Source organism: Pan troglodytes, chromosome 17 (genome assembly GCF_028858775.2).
Source record: "Pan troglodytes isolate AG18354 chromosome 17, NHGRI_mPanTro3-v2.0_pri, whole genome shotgun sequence".
Taxonomy (NCBI): Eukaryota; Metazoa; Chordata; class Mammalia; order Primates; family Hominidae; genus Pan; species Pan troglodytes.
Window position 1 is genome coordinate 45506263 of NC_072415.2, and position 23186 is coordinate 45529448.

At 40.0% G+C, this 23186-nt stretch overlaps 1 long non-coding RNA gene across 2 annotated transcripts in view; it reads right to left on the minus strand.

Annotated features, from left to right (window-relative positions):
* LOC104003130 (uncharacterized) overlaps window positions 1-18977 on the minus strand; it is a 44041-nt gene extending 25064 nt beyond the window's left edge. Inside the window, exon 1 of one of the 2 annotated variants that reach the window (XR_001711303.4) lies at window positions 120-244. This is a non-coding gene — a long non-coding RNA (uncharacterized LOC104003130). Of the gene's footprint in view, window positions 1-119; window positions 245-18811 lie in introns of those variants that run through there. The other variant, XR_675669.4, reaches the window with a different exon arrangement.
* Window positions 18978-23186: the final 4209 nt, after the last annotated feature.

Sequence of the window (23186 nt, forward strand, 5' to 3'; positions counted from 1 at the left end):
GAGTGGATCCCTGTTTATCATAATTACTTGTAATTAGGCAGATGCTTATCACTCTATTATAAATCAAATTGGGAAGAAAAGAATGAAAAAGAAAACAATGGCTGGGTACTGGCTCATACCTGTAATTTTAGCATTTTGGGAAGGTGAGACGATAGGACCACTTGAGGGCAGGAGTTTGAGGTTGCAGTGAGCTATGATGGTGCCACTGCACTCCAGCCTGGGCAACAGAGAAGAAACCATGTATCTTAAAAAAAAAGAAAAAATGAAGGATGAAAAAGTGGGATTATTATTTAACCAGTGAAGAATTCATAAATGTGACAATTAAGGATAATTTGAATCTCACAAATCTATTCACCCCACCCCAGTCAAGGTCTATTTTAATATATCTATCTTAATTGGCATTCTTGAGAAATAGTGCTGCCATTGAACATTGGGAATATTCATCCATTCTGCAGATGGAGGACATCGTGCAGGCCATGTCCTCATTGCTCCCATTCTACATTTAGCTGGGAAACAGAGGTTCCTCTTTGTAAGGATTTGATGCTCTTCTCATCTTCCAAGAAGTATACCAAGAGCAAATTTAACTCTGTAGTTACCTGTTCTTCAAAGGAAAAAGAAACTTAGAAGGTAGTGTTTCTGAGGTCATAACTGTGAGGGGTTGTATACAAAGAATGAGTCACTTTTTAAGCCATTTGGAAAATTAGATCTGTTTCTAATTAGATGACATTTTCTCCATTCTCTGATCTCTTGAAGACTGCCAAGCATTTGCTTGATAATCTACCAGGACTGATAATTTTGCGGAATATGAGGCAAATATATGAAATTCCGTTGTGTATCTATACCCTAGCAACAAACACTTGAAAATATAACGTTAAAATATGCCATTTGTAATAGCATCAAATAAGTCAAACTTCTAAGTAGGAAGAAAGTTAACAACAAGACCTCTACTCTGAAAACTACAAAACAGTGCTGGGAAGAATTATAGAGCACCAAAATAAATAGCTATTCTATGCTCATGGATTGAAAGACTGCATAATGGTAAGATGTCAGTTCCCCACAAATTGTTATCTAGATTCAATGAGATCAAAATCCCACAAGGCCATCTTGTAGAAATTGGCAAATACATATATGAAAATGCAACAGATTCTAAGTAGCCAAGATAATTTTGAAGAAGAAAAATAAAATTGGAGCACTTGTACTACCCAATGTCAAGACTTGCTCTAAAGCTACAACAGTTAAGAGAGTATGGTAGTAGAGTTAGGATAAACAACAAATAGAAATAGACATGTCCAGAAATAGACCCACATGTATATGGTTATTGGCTTTTCAACAAAAACAAGCTATTCAATAGAAAAAGGGAAGATTTTTCAGTTGGAGTTGAAGTAACTGGATGTCTGGGAAAAAGCAATGTTAATGCCTTCTTCATACCGTGCACAGTTTATTCAAAATGGATTATAGAACTAAATGTGAATGGCAAAACAATAAATCTTGTAAAAGGAAACAGACTATCTTCATGACATTGGGGTAGACAAGGATATCTTAGGCGAAGACATCTCAGGAAGGTTAAACAAAAAAACTGACAGATTTCATCAAAATTAGATACTTCTCATCAAAAAGATACTTTTAAAGTGAAAAGGCAAGCCACGGCCTAAGAGAAAATATTCACAATACACAGAACTAACAAAGGAAAGCAAAGAACATTTTAAAACCATTGTAACAGCAACCCAGTTTAACAATGAGTGAGTTGAATACATACTTCACCGAAGCTCTCCAGATGCAGGAGTAGCATAGGAAATGGCACTCAAACATCAGCCATCAGGGAATGTAGAATGAAACCACAAGGAAATACCACTGCATACCCACCAAATGGTGAGAATGTGGAACAACTGATAGAAATCTAAGATGGTTTAATCACCTCAGGAAACAGTTTGCCGGTTGCTTTACAAAGATAAACATAATGCCTACCCTGTGACTTAGTGATTCCACTTCTAAAGATCTACCCAAGATAAATGAGGGTATGTTTTTACAATAAGACTTGTACAAGAATAGCAATTTTATTTATAATATTCCCAATCTGAAAACTACCCAAATATCCACCAACAAGCTAATAGATAATCAAGTAATGGTATGTTTATACATTGGATACTAGTCTGCAATTGAAAGAATGGGCTGGGCTTAATAGCTAACACCTGTGATCCTAACAATTTGGGAGGCCAAGGCAGGATCACTTGAGCCCAGGAGTTCAAGACCATCCTGGGCAAGATGGCAAGGCACCATCTCGACAGAAAAATTTAAAAATCAGCTGGGCATGGTGGTACACGCCTATAGTCCCACCTACTCAGCAGGCTGAAGTGGGAGGATCCCTTGAGCCCAAGAGTTCAAGGCTGCAGTGAGTTGTGATCATGCCACTGCTCTCCAGCCTAAGTGACAGATTGAGACCTTGTCTCTAAAAATAATAATGATATACTGGCAAAACAATGTAGATAAATCTTAAAAACGTTGAACAAAAAAAGCTAGACAAATTCCATTTATAAAGCTCAAAAACAAATATGGAATGGTTATCTTTGGGGGTGAGTATAGACTGAAGAAGAGCATAGAACTTTCTGGAATGATGGAATGTTCTATATCTCGATTGCAGTACTGGTAACATACACACACATATATATATATGTGTGTATATATTTTAAAATATAGTGAGCTGTATACTTGGGATATATGCATTTTACTGTATGTAAATTATGCCTCAATAAAGTGCTGGGGAAAGTGATGAAGGTATTCACCCTGCTGGCATCAAGGTTTTCTGAAAAGTCCTGCACTGCTACAAAACACCCAAAGGCTGAATAAGTTACTGCAAATGTACTTTAAAGTGGAATGCTGAACTCAGCAGAAAATATGGAAAATTCTTAAATGCCAAATTTGAAAAATGATAAACATGAACTTGGGTGATAATTGTAACTCTTATATATGAAAGCCCTTCCTCTTCTAAGAACAAAGTATAATGCCTAGAGTTTGGGGAACGGGAGCTTAGGCCTTGGGCCTGAACAAAGTTGGGGAATTAAACCAAAGATAACAGCTGGGTATGGTGGCTCACGCTTGTAATTCCAGCAGTTTGGGAGGCCGAGGTGTGTAGATCACCCGAGGTCAGGAGTTCGAATTTCACGTGGCCAACATGGTGAAACCCCATTTCTACTAAAAATGCAAAAATTAGCTGGGCGTGGTGGCACACACCCATAATCCCAGCTACTCAGGAGGCTGAGACAGGAGAATCGCTTGAACCCGGGAGGCAGAGGTTGGAGGCAGAGGTTGCAGTGAGTCGAGACCACACCACTACACTCCAACCTGGGCAACAGAGTGAGACTCTGTCTCAACAAAAACAAACAACCAAAAATCCCTGCATCTTCAGTTGGAATATTAACAGGTGTTAACACCTACAAGTGAAGGGTGGATAGGGAAGTCAGCCTCTTGAAAAGGAAACCAAAGGGTAATCTGACTGACTTTGCCCCTTTTCCAGGTAGTAAATGAGATGATGGTGCTGCCTCTGTAATCATAGGCCTCCTTTCACAGAGATCAGGGATTTAATGCCACATTCATGAAGTCTGCAGATCAAGAAAATAAAGTGAATCTTAGATTTATACCACTTCCTGAAAACCATCAGAATAAAACAAGTTTTGGCAGGGCACATGGCTCACACCTTTAATCCCAGCACTTTGGGAGGCCAAGGTGAGTGGATCACTTGTGGCCAGGGTTTGAGACCAGCCTGGCTAACATGGCGAAATCCCATCTCTACTAAAATACAAAAATTATCCAGTGTGGTGGCGCCCACCTGTAGTCCTATCTACTTGGGGGGCTGAGGCATGAGAATTACTTGAATCTGGGAGGTGGAGGTTGCAGTGAGCCGGGGTCACGACACTGCACTCCAGCCTGGACAAAAGAGCAAGACTCTCTAAAAAAAAAAGAGAATAAAGTCCTTTGGGGAAAAAAAAAAAAAAACCTGTCAACCCCACCCCCATACTCCCACTAACTAAATTCAGATACGAAATTACTATCAAAAAGAGTAAGTAAGCCATCATGTGTGAATATAAACAAAAATTAATTGTAGCTTCTGGCAGTGTGAGACTAGCTTGTATCAGACTAAAGCTTAGTAACTTAATAATTTGGAACAAAATATTATTTAAAGAGTGATGCCCCATGTGAGTGAACAGAAACTGTAGGGCATTTGACCCCTGTTAAAAAGGTGTTCACTGGATAAGATCTCAGCTTTTCCCCAGAGAGCATCCACCATGCACTCAGCACACTGAAGGTAGAGTTCATGCAGATGGTGACGAATAATATTAGGCTGAGGAGTCAGATCTTATTTGAGAGCAAACAGAGGCTGGAAATTGAGGAAGGAAATCCTAGACTGCAAGGAGTCAGAAAAAGAAGTCCCCAAATCTACATACAAACTTCCCTCAGATGGTTGGCTGATTAAATAGTGTGCACAGGATGAAACTCCAAGAAGGTCAGAGAAAAACAACCACCGGAAGGCAGAAAGATCTGAGCAGCAGTCTCAGCAGTTGCCCAGCACCACAAACAGAGGTCGAAGTTCAAATTTGGAGGGGCTTGGTAAACACTGTTAACTTTATGGTGAAATCCAAGAAGGGCATGTGTAGAAATTAAGACCATTTCTAAGACCTTAGGGCTGTTTCTAGAGCCAACTACAAAATGGAAACCGACCACATCTAATAAAGTGGCTATTTTATTAATTATTTTTGAAAATAGTCAATAAAAAGCAGACCCACTAGTAACCTAGATGTTGGAATTGGCAGACAAATTATTCAAAATAAGTATCAGTGTTTTAAAAATGTATACAGAGAAATGTGGATATAGTAAGTACAATAATGGGAAGTTTCAGAAGAGGTCTGAAAACGGGGAAAAAAATCCTAAAACCAAAAAAGTATCTAAAATCAAAAATTCATTGGGATTTACAGCAAATTGGACACACACAAGAAAGGATCAGTGAACTTGAGCATAGGTCAATAAAAAATGTCCAAACTGAACCACAGAGAAAAAAGATAAAGGGATTAAAAAAAAAAAAACAGCCTTGATGATCAAATACATGCATTGACCTGGAAGGAGAGAAGATAGAGAGTGGAGGCCCTGAAGGAGACTCTTATTTTCTCCATTCTGTGGTTGCTGGTAATTCTTGGCTTGTCAGATGCCTCACTCCAATCTCTGCCATTGTCTTCACTTGGCATTACTCTCTGCATGTTTTTGTGTCTTTCTTCTCTGCCTCCTCTTATAAGGACACTAGTTACATTGAATTTATAGCCCACTTTAATCCATTATGACTTTGTCTTAACTGGATCTGCATAGACTCTGCAATGAGTCGAATTGTGTCCACTGGTAAGAAAGACATGTTTAGTCCTACCCACTAATACGTCAGAATGTGACATTATTTGGAAGTCGGGTCTTTACAGAGGTAAGCAAATTAAAATGAGATCATTACAGTGAACCCTAGCCCAGTATGACTGATGGCCTTATTAAAAGGGGAAATGACACAGACACATAGAGAAGGAAGATGATGTGCAGATACAGAGAAACACCATCCACAAACCAAAGGGTGTCTGAATCTACCACAACCTAGGAGAGGCATGAAGCAGATAACCCCTCACAATCCTCAGAAAGAACCAACCCTGCCAACACCTTGATTTTAGGCACCTAACCTCCAAAACAGTCAAAAATTATTGTGGTTTAAACCACTCAATTTATAGTACTTTGTTACAACAGCCCCAGGAAATTAATATAAATCATATTTCTAAATTGAGTCTCATGCTGATATTCTGAATAGATGAAATTCGGATACACTATTCAACCTAATACATCTACTAAACGTTTAAAGAAGAATTAACAACAATCATTCACAAACTCTTACAAAAAGAGGGAACAGTTCTCAATTTATTCTATGAAGCCAGCATTACCCTGATACCAAAGCCAGACAGACATAACAAGGGAAAACAAAACAAGCTAAAGACCAGTATTTCTGATGAATATACAGGTATACCCTCATGTTATTGTACTTTGCAGATACTGTGTTTTTTTAATAAATTGAAGGTTTGTGGCAACCCAGCATCAAGCAAGTCTCACAGTGCCATTTTTCCAACAGTGTGTGCTAATTTCATGTCTCTGTGTCACATTTTGGTAATTCTTGCAATATTTCAAACTTTTTTATTATTAGAATATCTGTTACAGGGTTCATTGGTATTTGATGATACTATTGTAATTGTTTGGGGGCATCACAGACTACACCCGTATGAGAGGATGAACTTAAATGATAAATTGTGTGTGTGTGCATGCATGTGTGCTTGCATGTGGACTGTTACCCTCATTGGTCCTTCTGCTGTCTCTCTCCCTCTCCTCAGCCCTCTTTATTCCCTGGGACACAACAATTTTTAAATAAGGCCAATTAATAATCCTACATTGGTCTCTTACGTGTTAGAGTGAAAAGAAGATTCACATATCTCTCATTTTAAATTGAAAGCTAGAAATGATTAAGCTTAGTGAGGAAGCCATGTTGAAAGCTGAGATAATCCAAAAACTAGGCCTCTTGCACCAGTTAGCCAAGTTGTGAATGCAAAAGAAAAGTGCCTGGAGGATATTTAAAATGCTGCTCCAGTGAATACGCAAACGATAGGAAAGCAAAATAGCCTTATTGCTGATATGGAGAAAGTTTTAATCGTCTGGATAGAAGATCAAACCAACTGCAACATTTCCTTAAGCAAAATCCTAATTCAGAACATAGCCATAGCTGTCTCCAATTCTATAAAGACAGAGCAGAGAGGAAGCTGCGGAAGTAACAAGTTTGAAAATAAGAGGTTGTTCATGAGGTATAAGGAAAGAAGACATCTCCATAACATAAAAGTGTAAGGTGAAACATCAAGTGCGAATACAGAAGCTGCAGCAAGTTATCCAGAAAATCTAAGATCATTGAAGAAGGTGGCTACACTAAACAGATTTTCAATATAGACAAAAGAGCCTTCTGTTGATTTTAGGCATCTAGCCTAAAATGGAAGAAGATGGCATCTAGGACTTTAATGGGTAGAGAGGAGAAGTTGATACCTGTCTTCAAAGTAAAGACTGACTCTTTTGTTAGGGGCTGTTGCAGCTGGTGACATTAAGTTGAAGCCAATGCTCATTCACCATTCCAGAAATCCTTGTGCCCTTAAGAGTTATGCTAAATCTACTCTGACTGTGTTCTACAAGTAGAACAACAAAGCCTGGATGACAGCATATCTGTTTATAGCATGGTTTACTAAATATTTTAAGCCCACTGTTGAGACCTACTGCTCAGAAAAAAAGATTCCTTTCAAAACATTACTGCTTATTGACAGTGCACCTAGTTACCCAAGAGCTCTGATGGAGATGTAAAACAAGATTAATATTTTCATGCCTGCTAACACAACATTCATTCTGCAGCCCATGACCAAGGATTAATTCAGACTTTCAAGTCTTATTATTTAAGAAATAAGATTTCATAAGGCTATAGCTGTCATGGATAGTGATTTCTCTGATAGACCTGGGCAAAGTAAATTGAAAACCTTCTGAAAAGGATCCACCATTCTAAATTCCATTAAGAACATTCATAATTCATGAGAGGGGGTCAAATACCAACATGAACAGGAGTTTGGAAGAAGTTGATTCCAACCTTCATGGGTGACTTTGAGGGATCCAAAACTTCAGTAGAGGAAATACCTGCAGATGTAGAAATAGCAAGAGAACTACAATTATCCTGAAGATGTGTCTGAATACTGCAATCTCATCATAAAACTTGAATTGATGAAGAGTTGCTTCTTATGGATGAGCAAAGAAAATGTTTTCTTGAGATGAAATCCTCGTGGTGAAAATGCTGTGAACATAGTAGAAATGACAACAAAAGATTTGTAATATTCCATAAAGTTAGTTGATAAAGCAGAGGGAGGGTTTAAGAAAATCAACCCCAATTTTGAAAGAACTTCTGCTGTGGGTAAGATTTTATCATATAGCATCAGGAAAAATCTTCTGTGAAAGGAAGGCTCAATCAATGTAGCAAATTTCATTGTCTTATTTTAAGAAATTTCTACAACCACCCAACCTTCAGCAACCACCACCTTGAACAGTCAACAGCCATCAACATTGAGGCAAGACTCTCCACTAGCAAAAAGATTGGGACTCACTAAAGACTCAGGTGAACATTAGCATTTTTAGCAGTATTTTTAATTAAGAATATACATTGTTTTGTTTTTAGACATAATGGTATTGCACACTTAGTAGGCTACAGTATAGAGTAAACATAACTTATATGCACTGGGAAACAAAAAATTGTGTGACTCACTTTATTAATGCAATATTCACTTTACTGCCGTTGTCTGGAACTGAACCTGCAATATCTCTGAGGTGTGCCTGTAGATGCAAATAGCCTCTACAGGATACTAGTAAACCAAATGCAGCAGCATATTAAAAGGATTATACACCATGATGAAGTGGCATTTATCCTATGGATGCAAAGTTGTTTTAACATTTGAAAATCAATCCATATGATACACCATGTTAATAGAATAAAGAGCAAAAGCCACATGATCATCTTAATAAAGAACAGGAAATCCAATACCCTTTTACGGTTAAAACAAACAAAACCAGGACTAAAAGGGAATGTCCTCGATTTGATAAAGGGCCCCAATGAAAAGTCCACAGCTATCATCATATTTAATGGTGAAAGACTGGATGCTTTTCCCCTAAGATCAGGAACATGACAAGGATGTCTATTCTTGCCACATCTATTCAACATTGTACTGAAAGTTCTAGCCAGAACAACTAGTCAAGAAAACGCACCCAGATTGAAGAGGAAGAAATAAAACTGCTTTTGCAGATGACATCATTTTGTGTCTAGAAAATTTCAGGGAACCCACTAAAAAACTATGAGAACTAATAAATGAGTTCAGCAAGGTTGCAGGACAAAAGATCAAATACAAAACTCAGTTGTATTTACATACACCATCAATGAACAGTTCAAAACTGAAAATTTTTTAAATTCCATTTAAAATAGTGTCAAAATAAAATATTTAGGAATAAATGTAATTAAAAAGTGCAAGAGAGGGACAAATGGCCAACTAGATGCAGCCAGGAACAGCATCTTCCACCAAGAGAGACCAAAATATAGAGTAAACCATCATACTTTGAACAGATCTTTGGGGAGAAAGCACTGAGAGTCAATGGAGAGATGATGCAGATACCAGGGCTGAAGAGAGAGGAAGCTGGGAACCCTGCATGGGGTTGCCAAGCTCTGAAACTTATTCCTGGCCCTGAACAACTCCTAAGAAAGGGATGGATGAAGTAACTGCAGACCAGCCCATTCTCATTACAGATCTCCAAGATCCTAGCTGCAGGAGACCCTATAACCCCATGGACATATGAGTTGGCAGGGAGAACTACCTGGAGAGTCAGCAGAGATAGAGTTTGAGCCTCTGTGGAACCCAGCGGGGGTTGCATGGGGACAGCTGTAACAAAACACGACCATAGGTGCTCATCCCGGGCTCTACATATTTCTCTATGAGGCTGTAACCTTTGTTGACTACTGAACCTGGAGAGAGCAGGGCTGTCTTTCCTGCATGACCAGGGCATAGCTGACCTGTGCACCCACCTGTCCACTGACCGATCCCAGAATCCCTTTTTGGCCACTCCCATAGGAGCGGGCACAAAGCACAGCCTACACTGCCCCAACAGAGTGCTTTTGCTAGCAACTACCGCTAGAGCATTTTTGTTGGCGTCCTGGGAGGACCTTGAGCACCCCCAGCCCCCGCATGGCTGGTGCTCAACCTTGAGGGGCCAGAGGACAAAGCCATGGACCCAGTCCTAACCTCCCAGGGTTAGAGCATGCAGCCCAGGAGTACTGAGCTGAGATCTGTGGCTGGAACTTAAGTGAAGGAAGAACCCTCACTCTCAAAGTGCTGGGAAGAGTGAGGCATGGGTTCGTGGGCTGACACAGGAGCTGGGTGTACCTGCTTCTGCTGGGCCAGTCTGGGAGGGATGTAGACTGTCTGGCAGCCACAGCCTCTCCCCGGGGGGCCTCATGGCCCTGAATGCCTAACAGCCCAGCAATCTGGGTGCAGAAGGCTTGGGACAAAAGCTGGTCAGGCCAAATTCTGGGACGCTCATCAGGAGACCCTATTGAGGGTGGAGCTGGGCAGGTCCCACAGCTGACTGCTGGCAAAAAACCCGAGGCATGGGCACCCCACCAGCTGCATACCCACAACAACACTGCCCTGCCCACAGATGCCCCGCCCTTGACCTACTGCATCAACAGACCACCTACAGATATACCCCACAACCTGCTCTGACTCTGCCAAGCACAGAGGACCTTGGTGGGCCTCCAGAGAGCTGTGGGTCTCCTGGTGACCTAATCTTTGGCTTGGACCACCTCAAAGGGAGGGAGGAGCACAGCTCACCAGAGCCGCCTTTGAGGCTAAGGAAAGGCAGGCACGGCACCAGTGATTGGAGGGGGCTCCTTTAAGACCCAGGAATGGACTTGGTGAGGGGATCATCTCTCTCCCAACCCTGTCTGCCCCACGACAGAGCACTGCTGCCAATGCATTGAAATACATTGAGAGGCACATGGCTCAGCTAGAGTCTGTCTACAAGCCCTTACTGTTTTTGTTTTTGTTCTTATTATTATTATACCTTTTAAGTTCTAGGGTACATGTGCACAACGTGCAGGTTTGTTACATATGTATACACGTGCCATGTTGGTGTGCTGCACCCATCAACTCGTCATTTACATTAGGCATTTCTCCTAATGCTATCCCCTCTTCCCCCCACCCCACAACAGGCCCCGGTGTGTGATGTTCCCCACCCTGGGTTCAAGTGTTCTCATTGTTCAATTCCCACCTATGAATGAGAACACTCAGTGTTTGATTTTCTGTCCTTGCGATAGTTTGCTCAGAATGATGGTTTCTAGCTTCATCCATGTCCCTACAAAGGACATGAACTCATCCTTTTTTATGGCTGCATATTATTCCATGGTGTATATATGCCACGTTTTCTTAATCCAGTCTATCATTGATGGACATTTGGGTTGGTTCCAAGTCTTTGCTATTGTGAATAGTGCCACAATAAACATACGTGTGCATGTGTCTTTATAGCAGCATGATTTATGATCCTTTAGGTATATACCCAGTAATGGGATCGCTGGGTCAAATGGTATTTCTAGTTCTAGATCCTTGAGGAATCGCTACACTGTCTTCCACAATGATAGAACTAGTTTACAGTCCCACCAACAGTGTAAAAGTCTTCCTATTTCTCCACATCCTCCCCAGCACCTATTGTTTCCTGACTTTTAATGATCACCATTCTAACTGGTGTGAGATGGTATCTCATTGTGGTTTTGATTTGCATTTCTGTGATGGCCAGTGATGATGAACTTTTTTGTGTGTGTCTGTTGGCTGCATAAACGTCTTCTTTTGAGAAGTGTCTGTTCATATACTTCACCCACTTTTTGATGGGGTTGATTTTTTCTTGTAAATTTGTATAAATTCTTTGTAGATTCTGGATATTAGCCCTTTGTCAGATGGGTAGATTGCAAAAATTTTCTCCCATTCTGTAGGTTGCCTGTTCACTCTGATGGTAGTTTCTTTTGCTGTGCAGAAGCTCTTTAGTTTAATTAGATCCCATTTGTCTATTTTGGCTTTTGTTACCATTGCTTTTGGTGTTTTAGACATGAAGTCCTTGCCCATGCCTATGTCCTGAATGGTAATGCCTAGGTTTTCTTCTAGGGTTTTTATGGTTTTAGGTCTAACATTTAAGTATTTAATCCTTCTTGAATTAACTTTTGTATAAGGTATAAGGAAGGGATCCAGTTTCAGCTCTCTACATATGGCTAGCCAGTTTTCCCAGCACCATTTATTAAATAGGGAATCATTTCCCCATTTCTTGTTTTTGTCAGGTTTGTCAAAGATCAGATGGTTGTAGATGTATGGTATTATTTCTGAGGGCTCCGTTCTGTTCCATTGGTCTATATCTCTGTTTTGGTACCAGTACCATGCTGTTTTAGTTACTGTAGCCTTGTAGTATAGTTTGAAGTCAGGTAACGTGATGCCTCCAGCTTTGTTCTTTTTGCTTAGGATTGTCTTGGCAATGTGGCCTTTTTTTGGTTCCATATGAACTTTAAAGTAGTTTTTTTTCCAATTCTGTGAAGAAAGTCATTGGTAGCTTCCTGGGGATGTACAAGCCCTTACTCTTAAGCATAATCTACTGATTGCAGCCTGAATTACACCACCAAAAAATACTTCCTGCTTTCATTGCCTGTGAAACCCAGTGCAGTGTTTTAGCAACAAATAAAAATCCTGTAAAGAGCCTTGGCCCTCTAAAAGCATCCAGAAACAAAGCCAATCAACTATACTCAACTTACACTACAGTCAAACCCTCAAGGTAAATAAAGACCATAAAAAGCCCCATCCAAATCACAGCAACTTCAAAAGATAAAGGAACACCAGCCCTCACAGATGAGAGGGAACTAGCACAAGGACTCCAGCAATTCTAAAAGCCAGAGTGTTTTCTTACCTCCAAACAATTGCACAAGCTCCCCAGCAGTGGCTGTTAACCAGACTGAAATGGCTGAAATGACAGACATAGAATTCAGAATCTAGATAGCAAGGAAGCTAAAAAAAAAAAAAAAGAGAGAGAGAAAGTTGAAGCTAAAAAAAAAAAAAAGAAAGAAAAAAGAAAAAAACAGCAGAAAGTTGAAACCCAATCCAAGGAGAACAGTAAAATAATACAAGAGTTGAAAGATGGTATAACCTTTTTAAGAAAGAACCAAAACTGAACTCCTGGAACTGAAAAATTGACTACAGGAATTTCAGAATACATTTGGAAACATTAACAACAGAATAGATGAAGCTGAGGAAAGAATCTCACAGCTCAAAGACTCCTCCTTCAAATAAACTCAGGTAGACAAAAATAAAGAAAAAATGAACCTTTAAAAATGAACAAAACCTCTGAGAAATATGGGATTATAAAAAGGGACCAAACTTACGACTAATTGGCACTCCTGAAAGAGAAAAAAGAATAATCAACTTGGAACACATGTTTGAGGATATTGCCCATGAAAACTTCCCTAAGCTTGCTAGAGAAGTCAACATGCAACTTCGATAAATTTAGAGAACCCCTGCGAGATACTATATAAGATGACCATCCCTGAGATTCATAGTTACCAGATTCTCCAAGGTCAACACCTCAGAAAAAATCTTACAGGCAGCTATAGAGAAGGAACAGGTCACTTACAAAGGGAACCCCTTCAGGTGAACAGTGGACATTCCAGCAGAAACCTTACAAGCCAGAAGAGTTGGGACCTGCTTTCCAGCATCCTTAAAGAAAAGAAATTCCAACCAAGAATTTCATATCTTACCAAACTAAGCTTCCTAAGTGAAGGAGAAATAAAACCATTTTCAGACACACAAGTGCTAAGGGAATTCATTATCGCTAGACCTGTCTTACAAGAGGTCCTTAGGAAGTGCTAAACATGAAAATGAAAGAACAATACCTGCCACCACAAAAACACACTTAAGTACATAGTCCACAGACACTATAAAGCAACTACACAAGAAAGCCTATATAACAACCAGCTAACAACAACAGGATCAAATCTTCACATATCTATATTAACCTTTAATGTAAACAGACTAAATGCCCCAGTTAAAAGGCATAGAGTGGCAAGTTGGATAAAAGAAAAAGACCCAAGTGTCTGCTGTCTTTAAGAGACCCATCTCACATGTAACAACAGCCATAGGCTCAAATTAAAAGAATGGAGAAAGATCTATCATGCAAACAGAAACCAAAAAAGAGCAGGAGTTTCTATTATTACATCAGAAAAACAGACTCGAAGCCAGCAATGATAAAAAAAAGGACAAAGAAGGGCATTACATAGTGATAAAGGGTTCAATTCAGCAGTACTTAACTATCATAAATATATACACACACAACATTGGAGCACCTAGATTCATAACAAGTTCTTATAGACCTATGAAGAGACTTAGCCACATAATAATAGTGGGAAACCCAAAACCTCACTGACAGCATTAGACAGATCATTGAGGCAGAAAACTAATAAAGATATTCTGGAATTAAACTCAATACTTGACCAGTTGGACCTAATAGACATCTGGAGAATACTCCATCCAACAACTACAGAATATACATTCTCCTCATCTGCACATGGAACATACTCCAAGACTGACTACATGCCATAAAGCAAGTATCACTAAATTCAAAAAAATCGAAATCATACCAACCACACACTCAGACCACAGTGCAATAAAAATAGAAGTCAATACCAAGATCTCTCAAAACTACACAATTACATGGAAATTAAACAACTTGCTCCTGAATAACTTTTGGGTAAAGAATGAAACTAAGGCAGAAATCAAAAAAATCATTTAAAACTAATGGAAATAGAGATGCAACATAGTAGAATCTTTGGGATACACCTAAAGCAGCGGTAAAAGGAAGGTTTATAGTGCCAAATGCCTACAACAAAAAGTTGGAAAGATCTCAAATTAACAACCAAACACCACACCTAGAGGAACTAGATAAACAAGACAAAACCAACACCAAAACTAGCAGAAGAAAAGAAATAACTAAAATCAGAGCAGAACTGAAAGAAATTTAGATGCAAAAATCCATACAAAAGATCAAGCAAACCAAAAGTTGTTTTTCTGAAAGAATAAACAAGATAGACCACTAGCTAGATTAGCAAAGAAAAAAGAAGATCCAAATAAGCACAATTGGAAATGACAAAGGTGACATTACAACTGACCCCACAGAAATAAGAAAAACTCCTCAGAGATTATTATGAACATTTCTATGTACACAACTAGAAAAATCTAGATGAAACGGATAATGTCCTGGAAACACATAACCTCCCAAGATTGAACCAGGAAGAAATTGAAACCCTGAACAGACCAATAATGAGTTCCAAAATTGAATCAGTAATAATAATAATAATAATAATAATAATAATAAGCCTTGCCAACCAAAAAAAAAAAAAAAAGCCCTGGACCAGATGGATTCACAGCCTAACTCTACCAGATGCACAAAGAAGAGCTGGTACCTTTCCTACTGCAACTATTCCAAAAAAATCAAAGAAGAGGGACTCCTCCCTAACGTATTCTATGAAGCAAGCATCATTCTGATACCAAAACCTGCCAGAGAGATGATGAAGAAAAAAAACTTCTGGCCAATGTCCCTGATAAATATAGACACAAAAAATCCTCAACAAAATACTAGCTAAACGAATTCAGCAGCACATCAAAAAGTTAATTCACCACAATCAAGTAGGCTTCATTCCTGGGATGCAAGTTTGTTTTGACATATGCAATCAATAAATGTGATTCACCACATAAACAGAATTGGAAACAAAAACAATACAATCATCTCAATAGACACAGAAAACGATTTTGATAAAATTCAACATCCCTTCAGGTTAAAAACCCTGAACAAAATAGGCGTTGAAGAAACATACCTCAAAATAATAAGAGCCATCTATGACAAATCCACAGCCAACATCATACTAAATGGGCAAAAGCTGGAAGCATTCCTCTTGAGAACTGGAACAAGACAAAGATGCTCACTTTCACCACTCCTATTTAATATAGTACTGGAAGTCCTAGCAGAGCAATCAGGCAAGAGAAAGAAATAAAAGGCATCCAAATAGGAAAAGAAGAAGTCAAACTATCTCTTCACTGATTATATGATTGTACGCCTAGAAAACCCTAAAGACTCCACCAGAAGGCTCCTGGAACTGATAAATGACTTTAGTAAAGTTTCAGGATACAAATCAATGTACAAAAATCAGTAGCATTTCTATATACCAATAATGTTCAAGCTGAGAGCCAAATCAAGAACACAATCCCATTTATAATAGCAACAAAAGGAATAAAATACCTAGAAATACAGTAACTAAGGAGATGAAAGATCTGTACAGTGAGAATTACAAAACACTGCTGAAAGAAATCAGAGATGACACAAACAGAAAAACATTTCATGCTCATGGATAGGAAGAATCAATGTCATTAAAATGGCCATACTGCTCAAAGAAATCTACAGATTCAATGCTATTCCTGTCAGACTACCAATAACATTTTTCACAAATTTAGAAAATCTATTCTAAAATTCATATGGAACCAGAAAAGAGCCCGAATAGCCAAAGCAATCCTAAGCAAAAATAACACAGCTGGAAGCATCACATTATCTGACTTCAAACTATACTACAAGCCTACTGTAACCTAAACAGCCTGGTGCTGGCACAAAAACGGACACATAGACCAACAGAACAGAATAGAGGACCCAGAAATAAAGGCACACAGCTACAACCATCTGATCTTCAATAATGTTGACAAAAATAAGCAATGGGGAAAAGACTTCCCATTCAATAAATGGTGTTGTGATAGATAACTGGCTAGCCATATGGAGAAGAATGAAACTGGATCCCTACCTATTACCATATACAGAAATTAACTCAAGATGGATTAAAAACTTAAATGTTAGACCTCAAACTATTAAAATCCTAGAAGAAAACCTAGGAAATACCTTTCTTGATATTGGCTTTGGCAAAAGATTTATGGCTAAGTTCTCAAAAGCAAGTGCAACAAAAACAAAAATTGACAAGTGGGACCTAACTAAAGAGCTTCAGCACAGCAAGAGAAACTATCAGCAGAATAAATAGAAAACCTACAGAATGGGAGAAAATATTCACAAACTATGCATCCAACAGAGAGGCCTGATATCCAGAATCTATAAGGAACTTAAACAATTCAGCAAGCAAAGAACAAATAACCACATTAAAAAGTGGCCAAAGGACATGAACAGACACTTCTCAAAAGAAGACATACAAGTGGCCAAGAAACATGAAAAAAAAAAGCTTAACATCACTACTAATCACTAATCAGAGAAATGCAAACCAAAACCACAATGAGATACCATCTCACACCAATAACAATGGCCTCTGTTTAAAAGTCTAAAACAACAAATGCCAGTGAGGATGTGGGGAAAAGGAAACACACACTTCCAGTGGGAATGTTAATGACATGGTTTGGCTCTGTGTCCCCACCCAAATTTCATCTTGTAGTTACCATAATTTCCACATGTTGTGGGAGGGGCCCGGTGGGAGATGACTGAATTATGGGGGCGGGTCTTTCCCATGCTGTTCTTGTGATAGAAAATAAGTCTCACGAGATCTGATGGTATCATAAGGGAGTTTCCCTGCACAAGCTCTCTTTGCCTATCACCATCCACGTAAGATATGACTTGATCCTCCTTGTCTTCTGCCATGATTGTGAGGCCTCCCCAGCCATGTGTAACTGTGTATCCAATTGAACCTCTTTCTTTTGTAAATTGCCCAGTCTCGGGTATGTCTTTATCAGCAGTGTGAAAACAGACTAATAAAGTAAATTAGTCCAGCCACTGTGGAGAACAATTTGGAGATTTCTTAAGAACCAAGAGTTGAACTACCATTTGATTTAGCAATTCCATTACTGGGTATACAGCCAAAAGAAAGTAAGCTGTTCTACCAAAAAAATAAGTGTACCTGTATTTCATTGCAGCATGGTTCACAAAAGCAAAGACATGGATTCAACCCAGGTGCCTATCAACTCTGGATTGAGTAAAGAAAATATGGTACATATACACCATGGAATACTATGCAGCCATAAAAAGGAGCAAAATCAAGTCCTTTGTAGCAACATTGGATGAAGGTGGAGGCCACTATCCTAAGCAAACTACTGCAGAAACAGAAAACCAAATCTACGTGTTCTCACTTATAAGTGGGAATACACAACAAGTACACATGGACAGAAAGATGAGAGCAATAGATATTGGGAAATACAAGAGGTGAGAGGGAGGGCGGGAGGCAAGGGCTGAAAAACTATCTGTTGGGTACTATGCTCACCCCCTCAGAGATAGATTCATTCACTCCAAACCTCAGCATCACACAATATACGTTTGTAACAAAATTGCATATGTACCCCTGAACCTGTAATAAAAGTTGAAGAAAAAAAAACCCAAAAAAAGTGTAAGACTTACATGCTGAGAACAAAAACATCACTGAAAGAAATTAAAGATCTAAATAAACACACATTGATGAATCAAAAAGCCTAATATTAAGATGTTTGTTATAAGTTTGTTTAATATACTTGTCATCTCAGCATCCATTTTTAGGTCTGATGTAAGTTATTTGAAACCCAGTTGTACTCCATCACCTTTGGCTTTTAAAATTTCTCCTCCCTTTGTGGTCGTTTCCAGTACAGCCTGCTTATTCCTCATCCTACTGACTCAAAAACCCAACACAGCTCACAGCTGCTGGCTACAATAAATCCTAATGGTCAACACCAGAGTCACAAAAATAAGTTCCCCATTCAGCAGGTTTTTGTTAACTAATCAGTCTACAACTCCTGAGAGAAAGCCTAAAGGTTAATGCCTATGGAACTTAATGAAGGTATAGTACCACGAGTCCCCCTTCCCACTTTCTCCTCTCTCACCCTCCCCGCCTGCCCCCTTCTGCACTACACCTCTTGTTGGCTCCAGATGTCCCAACACCTCATAGGCACCCCTAACCTCTCTGGGACCTGTGAGTAATAAATTTCTTCTGTTTCACAAACTTTGGTTTCACTTTCTCATTGTGTCTCACCTGACAGACACACTTGAACCTAATTATCCCCCCAGTCAGGGCTCTCTTAGCTTATAGCCACTGTCAAGAAAGAGAACCCAAGACCAAATTAGAAAAAATAAAACAAAACATAATAATAGAACTCACAACAATGGTACTACTCTCTGTCCTGTTGGGAGTCAGGTTCCAGCTCATGCTGAGGTCCGAAGGGAGTGGATGGACGAGCAGACAGCTGAAAGAACACTGCGGGGGCCGTAGGCAGGTGAAAGGTTGTTTTATTCAGTAACTCTCTTAGCAGCAGCTCACTCACACTAGCTCTCTCACACTGTTCGCCTTGTCTTGGCTGCTTAGCCCGGCGGCTCCCACACACAGCTGCATGGCTGGCTCTCCCTTCAGGGTCAGCAGCTTAACTCTTTCTCTCTCTCTGTGGGTACAAGTGAGCAGAGCTGTGCTCTGGCTCCCTCCTGTCCATCTGCAAAGACGGACAGCTCTGGCTCTCTCTCTCCTTCTCTGGGCACAAGCGCATCTGTACAGTGTCAGCAGGTCAGTAATACCTTTTACAGACAATAGTGGCTTAGAGCCAAATGATGAGCCTTCTTATGTTATGGCTACATGGCTAAGATAACAAGTGGAGTTATATGCCTGTGCTGTAAACTCACTGAGTCACTCTAGATGTTTACCTCAGCCTATCCATGACCAAAGCACAGCCATGTTCTTTACACTCCCCAGATCTGAAAATTTAGTACAATCCCTATCAAAATCTCGTGTCTTTTTTTTTTTTTTTTTTTTTGCGTAACTTGACAAGCTGATTCTAAAATCTATACGGAAAATCAATGTACACAGAAGAGTCAAAACAATTTTGAAAAAAAAGAACAACATTGGAGTACTCACACCCTAAGATTTACGGTCTTACTACAAAGCTACAATAATAGAGAAAGCCAACATTGCACTGTAGTTCCTATAGAGGGGTGAAGGGAGGGAGTGGGACATGGTGTGAGGATAGTCATATAGATCAACTGAACAGAATTCAGAGTCTAGAAATAACCTTTATATTTAGGTCAATTGATTTTCAACAAGAGTACAAAGAAAATACAATGGAATAATAGTCTTTTCAACAAATGGTGGTGGGACAACTGGGTATCTGCCTGCAAAAGGAAGGTGGACCCCTACATCACACCATATGTAAAAAGTAACTCAAAATGAATCAAAGACATAAATATAAGAGCTAAAACCATAAAACTCTTAGAAGGAAACATGCATGATCTTCATGACCTTGGATTAGACAATGACTTCATAGACATGAAACCAAAAGCACCAGCAAAAGTAGGAAACAAATAAGCTGGACTTCTCCAAAACTTAAAAGTTTTGTGCTTTTAAGGATGCAATCAAGAAAGTGAAAAGATGACTTACACAGTGGAACAAACTATTGGTTAATTATGTATTTTGTAAGAATAAACTTGGATCCAAGGCCAGCCATGGTGGTTCATACCTGTAATGCTGACACTTTGGGAGGATGAGACGGAAAGATCACTTGAGGCCAGGAATTTGAGACCAGCCTGGGCAACATAGCAAGACCCCCATCTCTACAAATTTTTCTTTTTTTAATAGCTGGGTGTGGTGGTGCATACCTGTAGCCCAGCTACTTGAGAGGTTGAGGTGGGTGGATTGCTTGAGCCCAGGGGTTTAAGACTGCAGTGAGCTATGATTGTGCTACTGCATATCAGCCTCAGCAACAGAGCATGACACAGTCTCTAAAAAATAAGGCTGTGCAGACAGAGCAGTCCCAGGAGCCTGAGCTCCTGCCTCATAGGCTGTAAAGAACTTTTCACTTTCTGTCCTCAGTTTCAGCTTTTGCCAGATTTCAGAACAGCAGGCCAACATTGCACTGTAGCTCCTATACAGGGGTAAAGGGAGGGAGTGGGACATGGTCTCAATTCATAATTATGCCATTTAAATGACCAAAGTTAAGGGGTCAGTTGTGAGAGGAGACTGGCATTGTGGAAAGAATACAGGCTTTGAAGTCAGATAGCCACAGGTTCAAATCCAAAAATCTAGGCCTCAGTCTTGTCCTCTCTAAAATGCCTGCCTCCTTGGGGAATTACAACATCTTGATAGAGATAGCATTAACAAATGATTTTTCCCTTCTGCTGTTCTCATCATTTCCTTCTGCTGGGGCTGGTGTCAGGGGCAGGGGAGCAACTGTCCCTAGCTGTGTGCCAGACCAGACCAAGGACCCTCTGCAGCTGGGCAGCTGGAAGTGGATCCAGTGCAGAAGCATGTAAATCTGATTCCACTTAACTGATACATGACTCAGCTTAACTCTAGCAAAGAGATGTTTGAAGCTGCAAAAAGTGAAAAGAAACAAGATAGTATTTACTCTTCAGCAATTCCATTGTTACTAAGCCCAGGCCACTTGGCTTCACACTACACCCTGAGTGTGCCTTCCAAGGAAGACAGACTCACATACCACAGGCAGCCACAGGAATAAAAAGCTGGCGTGGGACAGAAAATTCTCCATACCACAGCCAGAGTAACTTTTTTCAAACTTTTGTCAGCTCATGCTGCTCCTCTGCTCAAAACCAGCCTTTCTGGCCCACTCACATTGAAATGCAAGTCCTCGCCATGGCCTATAAGGCCCACATGACGTGGCTCCTGCATGCTGCTCAGCCCTGCCTCAGGCCCTTTCTGTCCCTTCATCATGACTGGCCACACTGTCCTGCAGGAGAAAAGTCTCAGCCAGTTTCATGATTGCAGACTCAAAACTTCTAGATATGATATTACCAGATAGAATTCAACATTTTATTAAAAGAACAATTTACTTCAGGTTGGGATTATCTCAAAATGTAGCTAAGGTTCAATAGAAAATCTATGAATGTACTGAACCAATGGATGTGGGATAAAACATTAGTAACTTGTTGCAAAAGCATATGTTTAACATACATCTTAAAAAATTATTGCGCTATAATTTTACTTCAAACGAACAGCTAAAACTCTGTTTAACGACAAAACCCTAGAGACTTTGCTATTTAAATCAAGAACAAAACAAGGATGCCTGCTATCACCATTACTGCTTGACAGTGTTCAGGAAGTTAAGCAGTAGTGCACTCCTGGCAATGCATTAGGACACGAAACAGAAAGGAGAGGCAGAAAATATCATCAAGATCAACAATTTGTTCTCATTATTTGCAGATGATGGTCATTTATTTGTTCATTAAACCACCAAATATACCCTTGAGCCACCTCTATGTCTCACACCGCTCAAGGACTCAGAATGCCAGACTCCCTGCCCTTGTGGATCTAACATGGCAGGGGGAAGAAAATAAATAAAAAGCAAGTTAACAATGAAGAATGTGCCATGAAGAAAAATAAACCAACTGACAGAGTGACAGAGCAGACAGGGCCATTCTAGAGCAGGTGGACAGCCTACATGAAGAGGGGATGTTTGACCTAAAGGCACAAAAGAGCAAGCCATGGAGCAAGTAGAGGCAGTGTTCCAGGTGGGAGAACAGTGAGGGTCAAAGCCCTGAGACCAGCAGATCATCATGCAGGACGACTAACAAGGCAGTGTGGCCAGGCATCGTGAGGGGAAAGGAAGGGCCTGAGGCAGGGCTGAGCAGCACGCAGGAGCCACATCACATGGGCCTTACAGGCCATTACGAGGACTTGTATTTCAATGTGAGTGGGTCAGAAAGGCTGGTTTTGAGCAGAGGAGCAGAATGAGCTGACAAAAATCTCAGAAAAGTCACTCTGGCTGTGGTGTGGATAATTTTCTATTAGGACTAAGAGTGGCAACTGGGGTCCAGTAAGGAGTATGTTTTAAGAACCCAGTGAGTGACAAGAATTGGGAGATAGTAACAGCATGGGGTTGTGGATTTTGAATATAAAACCAACAGACTTGAGGATGCGTGGGATGTAGGATGTGAGAGAAACAAAGGAGTCAAGGACAATGTTTCACCTTTTGGCCTGAGGAACAGGTAGTGATCATTGCAGTCAGAGAACCATGGTGGAGGAGGCCGTAAGGTCAGGAGGTCTGTGCACCTTATCATGCCAAATGGCACATGATGTTAAAATAAAATGTTTTGAGTAATCAGAACGTAGTTAATTGTGCTCCAGGATGGATCATACACAGAGCCATACCCATATCTGATTTACATGTTGAAATTTGAGAATTTTGAGATGATGAGACTTAGATGAGATTTTTCAACTTGATGAGACCTTGAGGAACCTTGGGATGGGATGAATGTATTTTGTATGTGGGATAGTTGCAAATCTTCAGGAGTCAGAGGGCAAATTATTGTAGGTAGAATAATGATTTCCAAAGATGGCCAGTTTCCAATCCTTGGAAACAGTATTTAGCACAGGCGAATTAAGGTTACAGATGGAAATTCAGTGGCTAATCACCTGACCTTCAGATGGGAATATTATCCTGGATTATCCCAGGATTATCCCTTGGTTCCAACGTAATCCCAATGCCCTTAAATGTGAAGGAGGGAGGCAACATCTCTCTGTCAGTGTCAGAGAG